The 22206-nt window shown below is 46.6% G+C and overlaps 1 pseudogene; it reads right to left on the bottom strand.

The window, feature by feature from the left end:
* Positions 1-9184: 9184 nt before the first annotated feature.
* Positions 9185-9354, bottom strand: LOC125438654 (annotated as a pseudogene).
* Between the last annotated feature and the right edge of the window lie 12852 nt (positions 9355-22206).

Raw genomic sequence — 22206 nt, 5'->3', positions numbered from 1 at the left:
GATCATGGAGCCGCCTCTTCCCCGTCCCCCCCCACTCACCTCGTCACCTTCGTCGCCCTGCTGGACTCCTAAGACCCGCACACGCTGCCCTCCGACCTCCAGGGGTCGGAGGATAGAGAGGGAGGGTCTCAGCAGTCCAGTAGAGCAACGACGGCGACGAGATGAGTGGGAGAGGGACGGGGAAAAAAGCATGTTCCTGGCGGAGCCGTTCACACCGCGCCGGTGGGAACGGGCTGTTTTCCAAAAACCTCCCTCCGGGAGGGAGGTTTTTGGAGGTGGCTTGATGCTGCCCTGGGGGTGGTGGAGGGGAGCCAGGTCAGCGCTGCTGAGTTTTAGCAGTGCCACCTGTGTGAACGGCTCCCTGGGAATGGCGTTTTTGCCGTCCCCAGGGCGCCGTATATGGCCAGTGCGGAACGGGCCTCAGACTTTTCTCAGTCCACATTGAGGCAAGTAAGGGCAAACCATTTCTGAATGTCTCTTGCCTTGAAAACCCTACAGGATCTCCATGAGTTGACTATGACTTAATGGAACTTTACACAAACACACACAATTTTGTCTGACCCCCTTGAAAGAAGGGTTTGTTTATATACCTTGTTTTTCTCCACCTCAAGGAGTCTCAAAGCCCCTAGTGAGGTAGGTGGGGCTGAGAGAGTTTGGATAGAACTGGGACTAGCCCAAGGTCACCCAGCAGGCTTCATGTGGTGGATCAGGGACAGAAATTTGGTTCACCAGATTTGAATCCGCTGCTCTTAACCTCTACACTACACTGGCTAACGAAGGTTAGTTCATTTTGCATCAATGCCTTCTGATACTGTTTTTCAAGCCTTCCTTTTTATGGATCTTATTTTTTTCACAGAATAGTAAAACAGAGATTAAGTGCAAAAGAATAGAAAGGAAATTAAAATTTCAACAGAGAGACAGACTTGAAGGATATATGAAAAGAATACATGACGGTTATGATGTCCTTCACCTAATCTTATTTTGACCTAACATGCTTTTACCTGGTTGTTAGCCTGCAGGAAAAAAATATTAAAATCTGCTTATCTCATTTAAATGACCTTGGAGGAGAATAAAGAAACCTCTGATTGTTAAACATTTGGAGAGAATCAGATAGTTTTGAGGCTGGACTGAATGACAGCCAGTATGGCTCATTCCGCACATGCAGAATAATGCACTTTCAAACTGCTTTCAGTGCTCTTTGAAGCTGTGCAGAATGGCAAAATCCACTTGAAAACAGTTGTGAAAGTGGTTTGAAAACACATTATTTTGCATGTGCGGCCCAAGATACATGGGGAGAGTGTCAGCCTAGAATCTGAGAGACCCATGTTTCAATCCCTCCTATGGCAGTGGTGGGATTTTATTTATCTACCAGTTCATTAGATTCCACCCCCACCCCCAGCCACCACCCCCCCTTCCCCTGCCTCACACTTACCTAGCTGCTATGGAAGGGGCCGGGCTTCTTTCTCTGCCAAGCTTCTCCGGGGATCTGAAAGGCCCCAGGGTGGGAAGCAAGGGTTCTTTCAAAGCCGCAGAGAAGCCTGGTGTCTCGGTGGCAGGCTTCTCTGAGGCTCTAATAGCCGCTTTGCTCCTTATGCCAGGGTGAGAAGTGAGGGGCCTTTCAAAGTCCTGAAGAAGCCTGGCGCCTCAGCTCCAGGTTTCTCTGGGACTCTAACAGTCCACTCGCTTTACCGTTTCCTGGGGTGATGGGATTCAGCCAGTTTGGTAAAAAATTTAGCTACCAGTTCTAACGAACTGGTGCAAACCAGATGAATCCCACCACTGCTTACAGCATTCTTGGGATAAAATCAGTGGTGGGATCCAAAAATTTTAGTAACAGGTTCTTATGGTGGTGGGATTCAAACTGTGGCGTAGCGCCAATGGGGATGGGCGGGGCATGACGGGGCATGGCCGGGCATTCTGGGGGTGGGGCATTCATGGGCGGGGCTGTGGCAAGGACTCAGCCGCTGCACCGTTCCTTCAGCAGGAAATTAATGCACGCAGGTGTAGGCTGCCACGCACGGAGGTGCACCTCCTGCTAGACTGCTTCAAGTTCTGCACGCTACTGCTGAGAGGAGGGGCGTAACTAAGGCAAAGATCACGTGGCAAAATCACCAATTAGTAACCCCCTCTCGGCACACACCAATAATTAGTAACCTACTCTCGGGAACCTGTGAGAACCTGCTGGATCCCACCTCTGGATAAAATATAGAATGACAGAAAAGTGTCAGCCACCTTGGATCCCCAAAGCCAAATGAAACAAATCAATAAACAACTGCATAACAGCAGTATTGCTGGATCAGCATTTTTAAACAGTAAATTTCACTACGATTGTCAAAATTACCTCAAAGTAATAATTACAAAAAATTAGAATTAGAAGAATAAGATAGAGGATTAGGAGTCAATGCAGGTATCTTAACTATACAAAATAATATCGATTAAATGTCTTCAAGAATGTAATGCTATGTCAATTAATTCACCAGTGGTTGTTGTTTGCTTGTTGCTGGATCAACTTAAATATCTGTGCGGTCTAGATGTTTTTCTCTGATTGTATAGCTGCAGGGGCAATAGATTTTATTATTTGGTGACTGGATTTTAACATTGGATTGGTGATTGGATTTTAACATACTCTAATGTAATGGGTGATCCTGAGGCCGTCACCAAGTAATTTAACTTTCACGGGCAAATTAAAATGTAAGCGGAGATAGTTCCCCCAGACCATCAACAAAAGTCACTTTCCCATCAAGTCTAATGGAGCTGTTCGAAAAGAGAAAATAGTATTACAAGCAACATTCAGTTGTAAATATAACTTCAGAGTGGAGAATTTATTCAGTGGTGGGATTCAAATAATTTAACAACTGGTTGTTTACAAGCACCATTTTAACAACCGGTTCTGTCGAAGTGGTGCGAACCTGCTGAATCCTACCACTGCCTTTATTCCTGTCTACATGCATTCATTTACTTCTTGCAAAGTTGGGCTGACAACAGCTTGTTGGGAGAGTCTTCTTCGTCGTTGTCTCCTTTTTTGATTGACAATACTTGCCAACCTTAATTATCCTGTTGCATCAGTGCACTTTTTAGAAGCATTTCCTCACATCCGATCTAAAAATTTCACATATAAATCATATTAAGATGGGGGGGGGGGAGTTAATCTGTTCCTGCTGGTGTTCTTTCTCGTTCTGCTGTGAATATAGAGGCTTTCATAGGCTGATTCCGCATGGGCCAAACACAGCAGTGTGAAAATGATGTAAAAGGGTTTAAAATGGTATAAAAGGGTTTATACTGTTTTCACACCATTTTCACCCCACTGTTTTTGGCCCATGCGGAATCAGCCATAGTGTCAGGAATGGCACCTAATAATTGAGAGAACCAGATCGTGGCCATATAACTCTGACAGTGATTAATACACAAATGATTGAGATGCACTCGTGTCAATGTAACTGCGTTTAGATATAGAGACTTGCCTGCTAAATGCAATACTTGGGCTAATGAAATATCCTTGCTCTGATCTCCCTTTCACACTCTTAGTAGATAATTGTGCTGATCCCTGACACCTTTCACTCCCATGGGAAGCAGGATGTTTTCTGTTGTTCTAGGGAGGGGAAGGTCAGGTGGCTTTATCTCTTTCTGTCGCTGACCTTGGGGCACCTAGGCTCCACTGCAACTCTTCCTTCCATTCTTTGGGGAAACGGGAGGGAGGGATTGTTCTGGATAAAGTGGGGTGTGAAAGCCAGGTTCGGCTTCCTGTAAGCTGGGTTCTCTGTTACCTTTCCAATAAACACTGCTGATGATTGATCCAGAGTCGGTTTATTGTTTTCAGGATCAAGACCTAACACATAGCTACAGTGTGGCTCAGTGGCAGAACATTTGCTTGACATGCAGAGGGTCTTCAGTTCAATCCCTGGCATTTCCAGTTAATGAATCTGGCGGTAGGTGATGCAAAAGGTCTGGGACTGAGAACCCAGGAACCCACTGCCAATCTGAGAAGACAATACTGACTGTTGCCTTTTCCGCACAATTCAATTGAAATGTTTTGAGAGGAAATAAAACATTTCCTCCCTGGAGTTCTGCATTGTTTTCACCCCAAAATGTTTTATTTTCAGCATCAATTTTTTTAAAAAATGAGTACCCTTTTAAAATGGTTCACTGGCTGAAACATTTTGAAAACGTCTTCAGTTGCCATGCAATCTACTGACTATTTGTTGTATTCAAATGCTGATTGTTTTGTGAACCGCCCTGAGCCCTTCGGGGGTAGGGCGGTCTATTAAATTTTAATAATAATGATGGTGATGGTGATGGTGATGATGATGATACATTGCCTTTGCTTCTCTACTTCCCTGAACTTTCTCTTTGGTGCCATTTTCTGAGCTCTGTCCATTCCCCTTCACCTGTTTATTTGAAGCAATTCCCTGTTCTTTTATTTGCGGGAGGGCAATCTTTGAAGCATAGAGTAAACGAGGAGTAAAGAATGCAGCACGAGGCTGTGAAGCACTGAAGCACTCATTCAACACAGAACTAATGAAAAAGAGGAAATCACAAAATGGCCACCAGGAATCATTTCAAGACATTTTGAAGATGTTTTGCAAACATTTACTAATGTTTTAGGAGATTTGTGGGGGAAGGGCCGGACTGATGGATTAAAGGCTTGATTCACTGAAGCATCCATGCACTAGTTTTTCTGCACTCGTCTTTCTCCCAACTCCCGCTGCCTTCAGACAAAACTCCAGAAGAATTTGGAGAAATTCCAGAAAGAGGCCAAGTAAGAACAAACACTTTAGACAGTCAAAGAGAATATGTCTTTGGGAACGAACGGGCTTTTGCTTTAGCCAGGAGCTTTGACTCTCTGCCTTTGACTCTCTGGCCTTTTCTGCATGGGCCAAATACAGCGTCCTGGGGACGGCAAAACGCCGTCCCCAGGGAGCTGTTCGCACGGGAGCACAGCTGCTTTGCAGCCACGCCGCCCTCGCTCCTCCCCAGCGGCGCGAAGCCGCCATTTTCCCACCTCACTCCCCGAGCAAGGTTTTTGGAAAATGGCAGCTTCCAGCTGCTGCCATGCGAACGACAGCAGCTGGAAGGCACCATCCCTTCCCCCCTTGCCCCCTTGCCCGACTCTGGAGCAGTCGCGCAGGGCAGGGGTGTGTGTCCCCTGGCCTCGGCGACGCGCTGGACGGTCGCAGAGAAGGTAGGTCTATCGGGCAACGGCGCTCCACGGCGCCGTCTTCCCTTTCGTTACCGGGACCATTCATGCGAACGGTCCCAGGGGGGTTGGGTCGGCATCATGTATGCCGACCTAACCCCCAGCGTGGCCGTGCAGAAACGGCCTCTGACCTCTGCTAAGTGAGTAATTAAAGCTTCACTGTGAGGATTCTGGGTCAAAGCTGGTGCAATCAATGTATTCTTTGTGGCTTCAGCATATGTAAGAAATGTTAATCTATGGACACATCCCCAATAGAATCAGAATTGTCCAGCAGTTTTACGTAGCCCTCAGTTTTCAGGAGCGTAACAAGAATTAAAGGGGGCATTACTTTATCTGTGTCCCCCCCCCCCCGCTGAACATTAGAGTAATACAACTCCTAAAAGAGTTGATGGTCCTCTGTAGAACAGTTCTTAGAATATCCACATAAACTGAATTAATTCTATAATAGTATTTAGAGAGCAAGTTGTAAATTTTTAAGTATTTACACCGACAAAATCAGAAGCTTTCCCTTGCTCTTTGTAATGTATTCTTCATGAACTTTTTGTGTACTTTTTTCTGTTTGGTTTTTTTTTTGTACGTATCATTCTTTTCGATTTTTTATTTATGTATGTAAAAGTGTTAATGAGAAACTCCAATATTCTCCCCCTCCCAACCCCTCCCCCTTCTAAATAGACTTTTGGGGCATAGTAAATCAGATAGCATAACAGATTTCTGTTGAAGAAAGAGTTCCTTTCCACACAAATTCCCTAAAACATTTGTGAAACATTTTCATTCCTCCACTTACAGTTATATAGGTCTGCAGTCAACCCATCAAAATGATTCCTGGCTGCCATTATGTGATTTCCCCCTCCTTTTAAAAAGTTCTGTGTTGAATCAATGCTTCAGTGCTTTATAACTACGTTCTATATTCCTCAAATATTCAAAGCATCAAAAATTAGCCTCTCCCAAATAAAAAACTGTGTGAGCTTAGAAGATCGCTCTGGTGAGGAAGTTCAGGGAAGCAGAGAAGCCTGGGACACATAATAAATAAATTGCACAGATAAATCGATCTTTTAATTTTGTGACTATCCTTCTCTCTTTATGATGTCTTAGCTGGATTGTAACCCATTTACCTAGATTTTTGGCATTATAAAATTATTTTGTTTACATTTTTTTTAATTTTTCTATTACTTCTGTTTGCCATTCATCATGAATTATATCTTTAAGAATTTTTATCTTGTTTGTAATCTTTTTGTTTTTAGGGTTTTCCTTTTGTTCCTGCTCCAATAAGGTAAGTTCATTTGCTAATTCTTTTTGCTTTTCTTTCTTCTTTTTTATTTTAAATCCTTCATGCCAAATTATACCTCTCATATCGGCCTTATGGCCTTCCCAAATAATGTTTATATCTTTTACCGAATTATCGTTAAATTGAAAATATTCTTCTAGTTTTATTTTGCATTCCTTCATTATTTTGGGATCGTCCAAGAGACAGTCCTTTAATTTCCGAAAATGTGACTGCCTATACGATGTTATATGCCATTTAATGGGGTTGTGGTCCAAAATTAGTCTTGGTAGAATTGAGATATCTTTTGTTTTAGGAACAAATTGATTTGAGGCCCATATCATATCTATTCGAGATGAAATTTTATGCCTGTTTAAGAAGAAGGCGAAGTCCTTAGCCTGTCCCCATTTTTCTCTCCATCTGTCCCTTAACTGTAAATTTTCTATCAGATCACAAAAGGTCTTAAAGGCTTCTGGCTGAAAAAAAAGGTCTTAAGTTATTTGGATTCCTTGTCTAATGTGTCTGTAGTTGTGGAGTTATTTAACACCGTTGTGTGTAAATTAAGTTCAATTACTCCATTAAAATCAACTAAACAGATAAAGTGTAATAAATAGATTGCACAGCAAATGAAGGGCATTTCCCCACTCACGATGATCCCCCCTGTGCCGCGCGCTGCTCTCAGCGCGCGGTATCCCTGGCGTGCACCCGGGCATCCCCACGACCCCACGCTCTGCGCGGGGTCATCAAAAGGCGCCCTTTACAAGAGCACCAGGGATGCTGCGCACTGAGGGGGCACGACAGCGGCAGCGTCGGGGCAGCTGCGCTGTCGCCGCCCCTGTCGTGGGGAGTGCCGGGGGACCCCGCGCTACTCTCCCCAAGTAGCGCGGGGCTTAAGGTATGTGGGGAAAGGCTGGTTGATGTTTTCAGTACATTTCAGTCAGAGAATCATTTTAGAAAAGGATTGATGTGAAATAAAACATGTGGTGGTAAAAACAATGCAGAACTCCATGGAGGAAAAACTTCATTTCCTGCCCCAACATTTTTTGAAAAGTTTGTGTAGAAAGGGTCAGAAGCTAAATGGATGTTCATTCAAAACTTTGAGAGGTAAGTGGGGATTAATGTTAACTTAATATTCACAATGCAGAGCATACATGGTTGATTATTTAATTTTCTCCATTGATTTAATTAGATAATGCACTCTGTACATACTTTGTGAACTGTTCTATGTATAATTTTCCTCAATAATTTTTTAAAATGTTTTTAATCATGCCTATGGTCATGTTATTATTTTATGTTGTTTTTTTCATTTTATTAGATTCTCCCTAGACATGAAGCTAGACATGAACTGTGTAGGGGCTGCAAAAATATTAAGGAATTTGTTCTTTGCCTTTGTTTTGCCTTGGTGTGACCCCCTTCTTTTAATCATTTATAGTTTAAATGCAAGCAAGTGCCTGACTTTGATCTATTAAGTTGGAGCATAATTTCACAGTTTCCTGTGAAGTCAAAGTTGTGGAGAGTTTTTAATGCATCAAAAGTGAAGTTCACCATTCCTAAAGATTCTGCTCCCATATCTGTGACTCTCTTTTTCATGGTCTTGATCTCATATTCTATTAGACCATTTGATAACGGGCCCGTTGCTTTCAGTGTGTTACGTTGCAAGCCAGAGTCCCTGGCAAATTTCTTGAACGTTTCCCACAAATGATGTACCTAAACAAGAGAAATAATAGCTTAAAATTGAAATCAGAAAGCAGGTCTCACTTGACCAATGATATCTTTGATCAGGGGCGTACTGTCCTAGGGACATGGGGACACCCATGTCCCCGAGTACACGCTTTTTGGTCACGTGGGAGTGCACTGGAGGGCCCCCTCACATGATGAAACAACGTATGCCTGAGCTGCCCACCACAGTGTCCTGCCCCCCTCCCGGCCTCCCTGGGGAGAGCAGGAGTCATCCGCCAGGAACGCAGGAGGCAGGGCTCTGCAGCAGGCAGCAGTGGCACTCCGCCATCCCGGGCTCCCTGCAACCCAGCTTCTGCAGGGAGCTTGGCCTCCATGGAGGCCAGGGGCCTTGGGGGTCCCCCCAAGCCATACCCCCACCCCCAAGCCCTGCCAGCCTGCACAGAGGCCAAAGATGGGAGGGCTTGGCCTGCCGGAGGCTGGGGGGTGGGGCTCAGTGGTGCGTGGCCTTGCCCCCGAGCCCCACCCCTGAGCACAGGAAGCATGGGGGCACCCAGAGAAGGAGTTGTCTCTGGGCACCATTTCCCTCCAATTTGCCTCTGCCTTTGATCACTCACTATCATGCCTTCACATCATGACCCTGGTATTCTTTAGTGGTCTCCCATCCCAGTACCTGCCAAAATCAAGGCTGAGACTGGCACAAGGTCACCCAGCGAGTTTTCATGACAGAGTGGGGATCCTGCTCTGACACCTTAACCACTGCACCACACTGCCTCTCCAACTTGTTCCTTGGCTGCTTTCATTTCCCAACCCACTTTAATTTCCCCATCCGGATGCTCCATATTTCTCCTTTCTTGCTCTCTCAGTATGCTCCTTGCATTCTCTTCTGCTGCTGCTGTTCCAGATGCTCGCTTTAAAGAAGCAACTGTCTTGGTTATTTTTAGGAAGGTGATCTCAGATGCTTGGCACATTCCAATGTCTTCTCCTAAATGGATATCCATATCTATTTGGCAGAAAGTCTTGTCTGTCTCTTTACCTCTTGCACACCAATCACAAGCTGATCTCTTTTGATGAAATCCGCTAACTGCCTCCGTTTGCTGCTGGAGACCATCAGCTTCAAGACTGTTAACAATTCTTCAAACAATTTTATTTTCCCTCTGTGTTCTCTTTTTGATAAGAACAGATACTACACTTGATCTTGGCCAAAAGGCCGAGAAGCGTCTGCATAATTATATTGATGCTAAATGTCTGCATAATTATATTGATGCTAAATGTTTTAGAAGAAGAAGAAGCGTTTGGATTGATATCCCCCCTTTCTCTCCTGCAGGAGACTCAAAGGGGCTTACAATCTCCTTGCCCTTCCCCCCTCACAACAAACACCCTGTGAGGTAGGTGGGGCTGAGAGAGCTCCGAGAAGCTGTGACTAGCCCAAGGTCACCCAGTTGGCGTGTGTGGGAGTGTACAGGCTAATCTGAATTCCCCAGATAAGCCTCCACATCTCAGGCGGCAGAGCTGGGAATCAAACCCAGTTCCTCCAGATTAGATACACGAGCTCTTAACCTCCTACGCACTGCTGCTCCTTTAATCTGCCTTAGCTGGCTATCAAACACTTGTTTCATGGAATCCTTCATCCTGTGCTTTCTCCAAAGAAGTCAGGATTCAGGAAACCCACATAGTTCATCCTGACCCCTCTGCCCTGGGCCACCTGCCACCAAGCCCGGTCCCCCCAGCCTCCCTGAAGGCTGGCTCCTGCAAAGCCAGCTGGCAGGGAGAACAGAGGACAGGGCTCGGTGGTGGGTGGCCCGGGCAGGTGCCACAGCAGTAGGCCTGCCCTCCCTGGATTTCGGGGGGGGGGGAGCCAGCCTGTGGTCATGGCGGACAGCTCAGCTAGCGAGTGATGCCCCAGCACAGGGGTATGCCTGGCACCGACCAAGTCACTGCACCATGGGAGACGCCAGATGCGGAGACCTGGCTGGTGTCCAGCACCCCCCCACACACACACGATGGAACACCATGCACCGGGGACATGGGATAGCCCATGTCCCCACTAGTGGTACGCCACTGCCCTTCCTGGAGAATATTTCCATCTCCAGCCCTGAACTGGAGCCCTTAGGGCCCTTAGGGGCCAGGGCAGTATATCAAATCAAATCAAAATAAACAAACAAACAAACAACTATACACCTCTGTAGAGACAAATGACTTGTTAATGTGTTTCCTCCAAGTGTTTCTGCCAAGTATTGTATTAACCCAGGAAGGCCTTCCTCTGATTAAATGACATAAGTATTGTTGCAGCCTGCTCTGGAACTTTAGTTCTGTTTTCAAACAAAGTGAAAGAAAAGGTCTGGGAAGCTCTTTGATTCCAAATGTGGAAACAGGGGTTTCATACTACAAGAAGTCAAGAGGCATAAATCCAGACTGAAGCTGCACACGTTTCCATTAAAATTTTCATTGATTTGTTGTTGATATAAAATGAAACATGCCGAGTCTGATAAAAAGAGGCTTTATAAAAGGTTATGCAAGTGATCATCAAGAAGAGAATGAAATGGTCAGCACCTCAGGTGAGTGAGCAGAGATGATATTACATTCACAAATAGGATATTAGCCAGCAGGCCAGTTTCTCCTTGATTTCTGTGTATGTCTTTCATTATTAACAGATCGGTGGAGGGGAGGACAGGGTTCAAAAGGAAGGCCCTTTCCGCACGAGTGGAATACAGTGCCCCGGGACGGCAAAAACGCCGTCCTTGGGGTGTTGTTCGCACAGGAGGCACTGCTGCATCGCAGCAGCGCCGTCCTGACCGCACCAGAGCATGAAACTACCACTTTAAACCTCACTTGTTGAGCGTGGTTTTTGCAAAGCGGCGTCTTCCCAGTGGCGCCGTGCGAACTGCACCGGTGGGACGCTGCCACTTTCCCCATGGCCTTCATTGACCTTCCTGTCCAGCATCACTCTGGAGGGCTACAGAGAACCGCCCACGCTGCTCTCCAACCCCTGCAGGTCAGAGGGCAGCATGGGTGGGTCCCTGCAGCCCTCCTGAGTGATGCTGGACAGGAAGGTCAGTGGAGGGGGCCGACCGAGAGGCAGCTCCACACGGAGCTGCCTCTCCAGCTGGGGGGAAAGTCGGGGCCGCTCGCACGATATCATGCGAACAGTCCCTGAGCCTCCACCAGCACAATTCATGCTGGTGGAGCTGCGTTTCCGCGCGTGTGCGGAAACAGCTGATGTCTCTTATCCAGTCTGTAAACTGCACCTTGCTGATGATGGATGTGAGTCTTTCCAGTCCTGACTGCTTGGCAGTTTGGCCTGTTATACATGAAACATTTACCTCAGGTTTCTTAGCTGTGCAGTGGGGCTGTAGTTGGGTCACCTCACCCACAACCTGCAGTGCTGTTTTTCTCCTGAACTCTGCTATGCCTCTAGTTCTTTTAGTTCTCTTAACTTCACCCATCAACAGCCTTTAAGGCACAGATCTCATCACACCCAGGAGTCTCAATACTAAAGCTAATATTATCTTCCTTCCCTTCCCTTCCCTTCCCTTCCCTTCCCTTCCCTTCCCTTCCCTTCCCTTCCCTTCCCTTCCCTTCCCTTCCCTTCCCTTCCCTTCCCTTCCCTTCCCTTCCCTTCCCTTCCCTTCCCTTCCCTTCCCTTCCTTCCCTTTCCTTTCCCTTTCCTTTCCTTTCCTTTCCTTTCCTTTCCCTTCTCTTCCCTTCCCCTCCACTCTCTCTCTCTCTCTCTCTCTCTCTCTCTCTGTCTGCTGCTTCTGCAGCAACAGAAGGGAAGAAAGAGGCTTGTTTTAAAACAGAGTCTTGTCTGAAATAAACTTTTAAAAGCCCTCCTGATCATTGGGGAGGGCGGAAGCAGAGCAGGGGAGATGGGGTGGAGCCAAAAAGATCTCCTGCTGGTCCTGTTCCTTGCAAAAGCCCTCTCTGTAGTTTTTATATTGAGATATTATCTCTCAATGTGAGCAATTAAAGAAGCAAGAAGAAGCCAGTAGCATGTGGGGGTGGGGGGAAGGGAGTTGAGGAGAAAGGTGTGCAAAGCGGCCCAAGGGAGTTGAAAGGCTGGCTGCGAGCAGAGGAAGATGTCCAAGGCAAAACTGTGCCCACTGGCAAATCTGCCCACTCTGACAACAGAGCAAATTAAAAGTCACGGTAAAAGTGGTCTTGCTTGCCATGGAGAGAATGGAAAATGTGGCTCCAGGGAACAGGCATACAAGACGAACCAGGGAGGGCAGGAGCTGGCCTGCAGTTATGTGCGCATGCCCACAGAGAGGGCTCTGAGTGCCATCTTCAGCATTGCCTGATCACTGATACCATCCATTTTGGGGCAATGCTGACCCCCCTGGCCTTTGGGTTGGGCGCCATCTGTGCATGCATTTGGGCATGTATTTTTATTTGTACTCTCTGGAATTGCTGCTATAATGTATTTTAATGGTTTTTAATGTTTTATCGTTATATTGTATTTTATGAGACCTTATATTGTATTTGTTTTATGTCTCATTGTACACCGCCCAGAGCCCTTCGGGGGTTGGGCGGTCTATTAAGTTGAATAAAATCATCATCATCATCATCATCATCATCATCATCATCATCATCATCATCATCATCATCATCATCATCATCATCTCTGGCATGCGTGCCATAGGTTCACCACCACTGGCCTAAGAAGTGGACTCTAGGGTGAAATGGCATTGCAGGAGGGCATCCAAATGCCTTCTGGGGCGCTCCCGTTTTCCACCCGCCCGAGTCCCGGTTTACAAAGGGGACAATCTGGTCACCTTGCCATATGCAGGGCTGTCAGAATGCCTTTCAGGCTCCCCTGTTAAATTAATGTGCAGTAATCCCCACATACAGCACAGTTTCGTTTATTCAAAATGGCTGACTTCGCGACCAAGGGGAAGCGCTTGTCAGCAAAAGGCTCAGCCGGTGAGAAAATTTCCGCTTGCCACAGGGTCACGGCGCCAATGCAGAAACTGCAGGCCTAATTGACACAAGCGAGCCAATATTTGAAGACGAGTTTCCCGCGGAGAGCACATTTGGTAAGGAAGAAGCGGAAGGGGATCAATTCTACATCATTACCACCCGGCCCAGTCAGAGAAAAAGGCCAACCGTCTTCCCTATCCTGCCCCGCAACGCTGCCTCTTTCTCCGGGTTTCCTTTTTCAATATGATCCCCCACTCAAAGAAGCATCTTCCGCTCAGTTCGGATACCCAAAACACCAAGCAAGGAAAGCAAGAGCCTTAAAGTCAAAGCACGAGAAAGCAAATAAGAACATAAATCTTTGACAACTTGTGACCTATAGACCCTCATCTATAACCGACTTAAATGAATACATTCATACATATGAAAAAAAAGAGAGAGAAGTCGGGAAAGAAAATTGCTCCCTGGATGAGGGCGAGCATTTTTCACCCTCACACAAATGTGTGATGTGATAGAATATAAAAACTCAAAAGATAACGATTTATGAGTTAAGGCGGCAAGCCACAATGCTGCACGGGGACTCGGCGATAATGTATCAGTCTATAAAAGCCTGTATTTCTCTAATTACCAGTGCGGTGTAGTGGTTAAGAGTTGGTGCACTCTGATCTGAGAAACCGGGTTTGGTTCCCCGCTCTGCCACTTGAGTTGTGGAGGCTTATCTGGTGAACTAGATTAGCTTGTGCACTCCAACACATGCCAGCTGGACAAACTTGGGCTCGTCACAGCTCTCTCCGCCCCACCCTCCTCACAGGGTGTTTGTTGCAAGTGGGGAAGGGAGAAGAGATTGTAAGCTGTCAATTTCAATTTAACCTTTAATGGCATATAAAATTGCATATAAGAGATTGTAAGCCCCTTTGAATCTCCTTGCAGGAGAGAAAGGGGGATATAAATCCAAACTCTTCTTCTTCTAGTGGAAGTTATTCTGTTCAAATTCCTATAGTGCAGATATCCAGGAAGGTTGTCGTGTGTCCTGCTGGCAACCAGAACCTGGGAAATGTAGTTCCCACCTGGTCGTTTGCAGCCTAAAAGTGAACTGCTCGGTTTGCTAAAGTAAGTGTGGGGGGGGGCGCCGTGGGAGGCCGCGGGGGGAAGGGGAGGGGTCAGGGGGGAATTTTCTGCCCCACACGTGACCCAAAGCCATGCGCCCAGTGTGTTGCACACCCCCTGTCCCCTGGTAGCCCCGCCACTGCTGGCAACCCACTCTTCCTGCCTTCACTCCTTCAACCAATGGGAGAAATATAAAAACTCATAGACATGGCATATAATGTGACCTCACTTCTGGGGGAACTCAAAAGTGATGACACATCACTTTAAACATTGACAGGAACTCTGCTGCCATTTCCAGATAATTCTGGTGAAATGTGACATCACTTCTAGTTTTTCTCCAGAAGTGATGTCACCTATGATGATGACCTGCCCCCCCCCCAGGTTCCCACACTCTATATCCTCCTTGTTGCCAGCCAGCCGCTGCTAACCCTAGATCTAAGTGCTTAAAGGTAAGGGTGTTTAAACTGAACATTAAAGGACTATATATAAATTAAAGGACTAGATATAAATGCATGCTAGCTGAGGATGTATGAGACCCAGGAACACTGGTGTTATGAGACTATTGCTTCAGTTCCTCTATTCAGGCCAAAGATACAATCAACGGGTTTGTTTGCAAAGTTGCCTCCCTCAACACTTCTAAATTTCCCCCTTAAAACCTGTAGATTGCCTCTGTTAAGAATCTGTTCTAGACCACCACCACTACCCAGCCAAAGTAGGAAGGAAGAAGAAGAAGAAGAAGAAGAAGAAGAAGAAGAAGAAGAAGAAGAAGAAGAAGAAGAAGAAGAAGAAGAAGAAGAAGAAGAAGAAGAAGAAGAAGAAGAAGAAGAAGAAGAAGAAGAAGAAGAAGAAGAAGAAGAAGAAGAAGAAGAGGAGGAGGAGGAGGAGGAGGAAGAGGAAGAGGAAGAGGAAGAGGAAGAGGAAGAGGAAGAGGAAGAGGAAGAGGAAGAGGAAGAGGAAGAGGAAGAGGAAGAGGAAGAGGAAGATAATCTAAACATAAACAGTCCCTTCAAAGGTGTTTCCTTTACTTCATTTACTTGCATATGAGGTGTTCTATAGGTAATAGATGCTTTCCAAGAAGCTATAGAACACCTCATATGCAAATAAATGGCAAATTGGCACTGATGAAGGCACCGAAGAGCGCAATTTCGTGCGATGCGTTCCTGCCAGCAATGAATTGGAGACCGCAATTTTTAGGAATGAACTTTCGTGATCAACTGCAAGAACCTGGAATTTGAATGAATGTGGAAACACCTTTGAAGGGACTGTTTATGTTTAGATTATTGAATAGAAAAAGAGAAACATAATTCATGTGATGATACAACAGTGAATGAGGAAATTCTGTTGATATGAGATAGATATATGATTACAATTGTGTGTGATGAGCATTGTTCCTTAAATATATAAGAAATACCAAACCTAAATTGGCTGCCTAGTGGGTGACGTGTTTAATGTGTTAGTGCCTGTAAACCCTTTTACATCATTTTAAACCCTCTTACACTATTTTCGCACCACTGTTTTGGGCCTATGAGGAATCTGCCGTAGTTTGTAGTAACACAGCTGATATAGCTGTGGTTTAGGGTTGGATTCAATGATGCAGTCCTGCAGGTGCAAAGACTTCCGCCTATGGAGTGTGATTTTGATGCCTCTTCCTCCCATAGCAGCCCCAAACGTTACCTGAATTCTGCTCCTGGGGTAGGACCCCCCCATTATGGGATCTGAGTTTGGTCTGCTAAAGGGTAAGGAGCCACAAAAACTGTGCTCTGTGAGCAGATGTCCTTACTCCTGTGCAAACATTGCACAGGATCTAGTCCTATGCAATTAGAATTATTTTTTTGTCTAGACAGACAGTTGCCTGAACCAGTTTACTGCTGTCAATATAGAAAGCAGATTGGGGAGCAGCAGTGGCGTGGGAGGTTAAGAGCTCGTGTATCTAATCTGGAGGAACCGGGTTTGATTCCCAGCTCTGCCACCTGAGCTGTGGAGGCTTATCTGGGGAATTCAGATTAGCCTGTACACTCCCACACACGCCAGCTGGGTGACCTTGGGCTAGACACAACTTCTCGGAGCTCTCTCAGCCCCACCTACCTCACAGGGTGTTTGTTGTGAGGGGGGAAGGGCAAGGAGATTGTAAGCCCCTTTGAGTCGCCTGCAGGAGAGAAAGGGGGGATATAAATCCAAACTCTTCTTCTTCATAAGAACTGACCCTTCATTTTTATATTCATGAACTCCAGTTGCAAAATATTAGAAGCAAACGTCATGCACTGAGAGATTTTTCACTGCCTTTTACTGGGTTTTTTCCCCCTGTAAAAATGGAAGCACATAAAGTGTCTCGCAATCAATTCCCCCAAGTCTCACTGACAGAAATTATTGGTGGGAAGGCCTCTCATGGAAAACCACAGCATGCAAAGCTCTCCTAACTTTATGCTAACGATAACTGGAATAGTAAATTCTGAAACTGGATTTGACGGTCACTATTGTAGTCTCATAAACCCCAACAGTCCAGGAAAATGAAATGACTGGGCATACAAACGGTCTGTTTAACCACAGCTCTTGACTGAAATGTGCCTAGAGTTTCCAACCTGCTGCATGTGGTAGCTGGAGGTCTCCAATGGTTACGACTGGTCTCCTGACAACAGAGGCCCTTCCCCACTGACCTTAAGCCGTGCGCTACTCTCCTCAAGTAGCGCGGGGTAACCTCTCGCACTCCCCACTCACAGGTAGTGGACAACGCAGACGTAGCCTCTTAATGCTGCCAGCTTCATGCCCCTCAGCGCATTGGCATCCCTGGCGCCTCCACCTAAATGGTTTTTTTGATGACCCCGCACTCTGGGGACATCCGGGCGCTCGCCAGAGATGACGTGTGCTGAGAGTAGCGTGCAGCAAAGGGCAGCAAAGGTAAGTGGAGAAACGCCCAGAGATCAGTTCACCAGAAGGAAATATCAGCTTTGGAAGGAGGACTATATGAGATTATACCCCTTTGAAGTCCCCTCTCCCCCCAAACCCCAACTTCCTCCAGCTGCACCCCCAAAATCTCCAGGTATTTCTCTACCCAGAACTGGCAAATCTAATTAGGCTATTGAAGGGGTCTGCAACCTGCGGCTGTCCAGATGTTCATGGACTACAATTCCCAATTGGCCATGGTGGCAAGGGCTGATGGGAATTGTAGTCCATGAACATCTGGACAGCCGCAGGTTGCAGACCCCTGGGCTATTGGTTTCTCAAGACCATGATTTCCAGTTCCAACGTCCCACCGTCCCCTCCCAAAACTGAACCACAGTAGGAATGAAAACAACCTCCCGTTTCATTTAATTTATGTTGTTTCTGTTTCATCAGGCATTACAAGTTCTCTGCTTACGACTGTTGGTTTCATGGAGACATTTGCAGTGTTATTCATGCAATGTTTGACATACAGTTGATGGGTTACAATCAGTGGTGGGATCCAAAAATTTTAATAACAGGTTCCGATGGTGGTGGGATTCAAACAGTGGCGCCACCGCACACACGCACCTCCAGTCCCTATTGGGCAGGGAGGGTTGCTTTAGTAACCCCTTCTCGGCACTCAGAAAAAAATTAGTAACTACTTCTAGAGAAGTGGTGAGAACTGGTTGGATCCCACCTCTGGTTACAATGCACATACGAGTAGTATGGAAGAGCCAGCGTGCTGTAGTGTTTTAGGCCCCTTCGACACATGCAAAATAATGCATTTTCAAGCCACTTTCGCAATTGTTTGCAAGTGGATTTTGCTATTCTGCACAGCAAAATCCAGCTGCAAAGTGCATTGAAAGTGGATTGAAAGTGCATTATTCTGCATGTGCGGAAGGGACCTTAGACAGCCCTGGATTGGCTATCAAGCATAACAAGCATGTGCTTTGGGAACCAAGGGGAAAGGGGAAACCACAGAAAGTGAAAAAAGGGGCATACTACCACAAGAAAATGTACTGTGGCTTTAAAAAAGCAGGTGTGAAAAAAGGCACCACCACCACAAAAAGAGTTTGTTCAACTTCAGGTGAACTAGGGTCCCAAAATAAAGGTCTCTGTCACATATCTGTATATGGCTCATTCCGCACATGCAGAATAATGCACTTTCAAACTGCTTTCAGTGCTCTTTGAAGCTGTGCGGAATGGCAAAATCCACTTGCAAACAGTTGTGAAAGTGGTTTGAAAACGCATTATTTTGCGTGTGCGGAAGGGGCCTATCTTACAGACAGAAATGCAGCCAATACCCTTTTCTAAAATGCACAAAGATGGACACGTCTGTAACCTGTCTGAGGCCCCTTCTGCACAGGCCAATAAACATGGGTGTAGGGTGAGGAAACCCCCGTGTTTTGGAGGGGAGAACTTCGCACAGATCTCACCCCCAAAACGAATCTGTCCCAGGTTGTTTTCCCCAAACTGGGTTTTTTGAAATCGCTAAACTGGTGAGACTTTTTAAAAAATCCCGAGCTGCAGTCACTCGCGACAGAACAGCCGTGCAGGAGGCGGTTTATTCTCCACCCCTTTCCTTTTTAAAACTATGGTCGTTTCCCTACTTACCATCAACCATCCTTTGCTGCGCGCTACTCTCAGCGTGTGTCATTTCTGGCGCGCTCCCAGGCTTCCCCACGACCGCGCGCTCTGTGCGGGGTCATCAAAAGGCGCCATTTTGAGGAGCACCAGGAATGATGCGTGCTGAGGGGGTGCGAGAGCTGCAGCGTCTGGGCGGCTGCGTTGTCGCCGCCCCTGTAGTGGGGAGTGCCGCGGGACCCCGCGCTACTTGGCGAGAGTAGCGCACAGCAGACGGTAAGTGGGGAAACCACCTTTGTGGGTTACATCTGTGTAGCTACGCAGGCACAAATGGCCATATCGTCAGACATCAGTGTGGTTGTGAGGGGTTCATTTGTGCATGCCTGTGTAGCTGCGCACGGGTGGGAAGTAATTAAAAAAAATAGGCACATCTTCATGCGAAGGTGCAACAGCAACCCAGATTGTTTCTGTGGGCTCCAATCGCTGCCTGCGTGGATGCATGTGAACGTGAAAACAGGAAACCGAATTCCTTTATCCTGACTGGAACCTGTTATACAAGGACCTGAGTGTCACCACCTAGGCCAATGATGGCAAACCTTTTTGAGACAGAGTGCCGAAATTGCAACCCAAACCCCACTTATTTATCACAAAGTGCCAACCCGGCAATTTAACCCAAATGCTGAGGTTTTAGTTTACAAAAAAACCGTTTGGCTCCTCCTTTTTCCGCCCCACCCGCTCGAGCAGGGGCTAGCCTGCCCTAGCCTCCAGCAAGTCCCACACGCACCGCTCTGTGCCTCTCTAGCATCTCTGCCTCCTCTGCCCCCCCCAGTCAGCAGCCAATTGGAGCACAGTACTCAGGTCTAATTGCAGTCGAAGTCCTCCTCGCTCATCAGCGCACATGTTGTACTCAGTGACCCAGGTCAGTCTAGATGTGTGTGTGGGTATGTGTGTGATTTTCCGCCCCCCACATGATGAACTCTGTTTGCGCGTGCCCACAGAGAGGGCTCCGAGTGCCACCTCTGGCACCCGTGCCATAGGTTCGCCATCACAGACCTAGGCAGTGGTGAGATTCAAATAATTTAACAACCGGTTCCGGTGGTGGGATTCAAATAATTTAACAACTGGTTGTTTTCAAGCACCATTTTAACAACCGGTTCTGCTGAAGTAGTGCGAACCGGCTGAATCCCGCCACTGCACCTAGGGTATGTGAATCCAGGCTGCTAAAGTTACTGACTTTTCTTTTCCATGCATACTTCTTTGTTTGAAATTTATCTTCACTTAAGTCCCACTCTATTATACAGCTGCTGTTTCTGGTTATATATTGTCGAGCTTTTCCTTGCTGGGACTCTATGAGGTGGCGGGCCATTTTTCATTATTTCTGTGGGACTCTGGGAAAAAAAAGGCAATTCTTTTATTTGAGAATCCTGACATTTATTAGCATAATAAAACTCCTGAGATGAAATGGCAGTTTTCCAGCCAGTAATTTCATTTGCCTCAGAACTTACAAGGAATTTATTTTAAAGCCGGGTAAAACCTAAAATATGAGGCATGCGTGAAATGCAGGCCGGAAAAGAGATGGGAATGGATTACGGGATTGTCCCAGCTCTGTTCATTAGCAGGTAGTAAGGAAGATGGCTGCACTTCTGGCTTTCTTCAATCAAAAATCATATCCCTGTCCTGCAGGTAATCACTACTTGAGCTGTTATTTGGGGTTACTCTTTGGTTTAGCTCTGTGCCTAGCAACTCCAGAAGCAACTTTCACCAGGGTTGCTTCCATGAGGAGGTTTTGACCTGGTTTCATTCCAGTCTGATACTGGAAACGTTTATTGTTGTTCACACCACATTGTCCCTTAATTGTCCACCCTCCAGATTTTGCCCTGCTGTCCCGCACAATTCATTTAAAACATTTTGAGGCAGGAAATAAAATGTTTCCTCCATGGAATCCCACATTATTTTTTTTTCTCAAAAATAAGCATAAGCATTTTATTGTCATTGTGCACGCACAACGAAATTTACAGCAGCATTCCTCGATGCACACCATTTCAGACTCATACCCCATCCTCACTTTCTCCTTCCTCCACCCATCCCTACACAGCCCCAAACACATCAACACGAAGCCGCGGAGTTCAGCCTAGCCACAGCTCTAGAGTAGAAGCTGTCTCTAAGCCTCTTTGTCCTGGTTTTGATAGACCTGTATCGCCTGCCGGATGGTTTCAAAAAGAGAGTGTGCTGGATGAGACGGGTCTCTCAGAATATTTTGGGCTTTCTTTAGGCTTCAGGAATTATAGAGTTCTTCCAAGGAGGGGAGAGGGCAGCCGATAATCCTCTGTGCAGTAGTGATCACCCTTAGGAGCGCCTTCCTATCTGCCACTGCATTGTATTTCCAGTCCTATCTGCCACTGTATTGTATTTCCAGTCTCAAACTGGTTTAATTGAATTCCCTTTTAGAATGATTCTCCGGTGAAAACATTTTGAAAACATATTCAGTTGCTGTGCGATCTAGTGACTATGTTTCCCTGATTCCTTAAACTTCTTCCTTTTCACCATTTTCTTAGCTCACTCGTTTCCTCCTTGCCTGTTTATTTGAAACATTTCTTTGTTCTTTAACTGGGGGGGGGGCAATCTTCAAAATGTGATGAGGAGTAAAGAATGAAATATGAGGCTGTGAAGCATTGACGCATCAATTCAACATATAACTCCAAAAAGAGGGAAAAATCACATAATGGCAGCCGTCATTTCAAGAGAGTAAGGCTGTTTCTGCACGGCCACACTGGGGGTAGGGTCAGCATACATTACGCCGACCCAACCCCCCCGGGACCATTTGCACGAACGGTCCCAGTAACGAAAGGGAAGACAGCGCTGCGGAGTGCCGTCGCCCGATCGACCTACCTTCTCTGCGATTGTCTGGCATGTCGCCGACACCATGGGACACGCCCCCTGCCCTGCGTGATCGCTCCAGAGTCACAGGGCAGGGGGGCTTGTCCCCAGGCCTCGGCGACGCGCCGGACGGTCGCAGAGAAGGTAGGTCGATCGGGCAAAGGGGGGAGGGATGGCGCCTTCCAGCCACTGCCATTCGCACGGCAGTGGCTGGAAGCCACCATTTTCCAAAAACCTCGCTTGGGGAGCGAGGTGGGAAAATGGCAGCTTTGCGCCGCTGGGGCGGAGCGAGGGTGGTGTGGCTGTGAAGCAGCTGCGCCCCCCATGCAAACCACTCCCTGGGGACGGCATTTTTGTCATCCCCAGGCACTGTATTTGGCCCATGCGGAAAGGGCCCTTGTGTGAACAAAAATGAAAACATTTTACAAAAGTTTTACAAACTATTTACGAGATTGACACGGAAAGAGCCTGTGTTTGCATGTAAACTGTGTCAAGCCCAACAGTATATCCCTTAAGGTGACAGTTTGGTTAAACCCATAAAGCCCCCACCTTTGCATTCCCCCAATAGCAGCATGAGAAAGACAAAGACAGTACTGCAGATTCATTGTTTTGAGAAAGGCGAGTTACTGCCTGTGAAAGAAAGATAAGAGGTACTCGGTAAGCAGCAGTG

The sequence above is a fragment of the Sphaerodactylus townsendi genome, linkage group LG08, assembly GCF_021028975.2.
Source record: "Sphaerodactylus townsendi isolate TG3544 linkage group LG08, MPM_Stown_v2.3, whole genome shotgun sequence".
NCBI classification, from domain to species: domain Eukaryota; kingdom Metazoa; phylum Chordata; class Lepidosauria; order Squamata; family Sphaerodactylidae; genus Sphaerodactylus; species Sphaerodactylus townsendi.
This window is presented reverse-complemented; position numbering and strand designations above follow the sequence as displayed.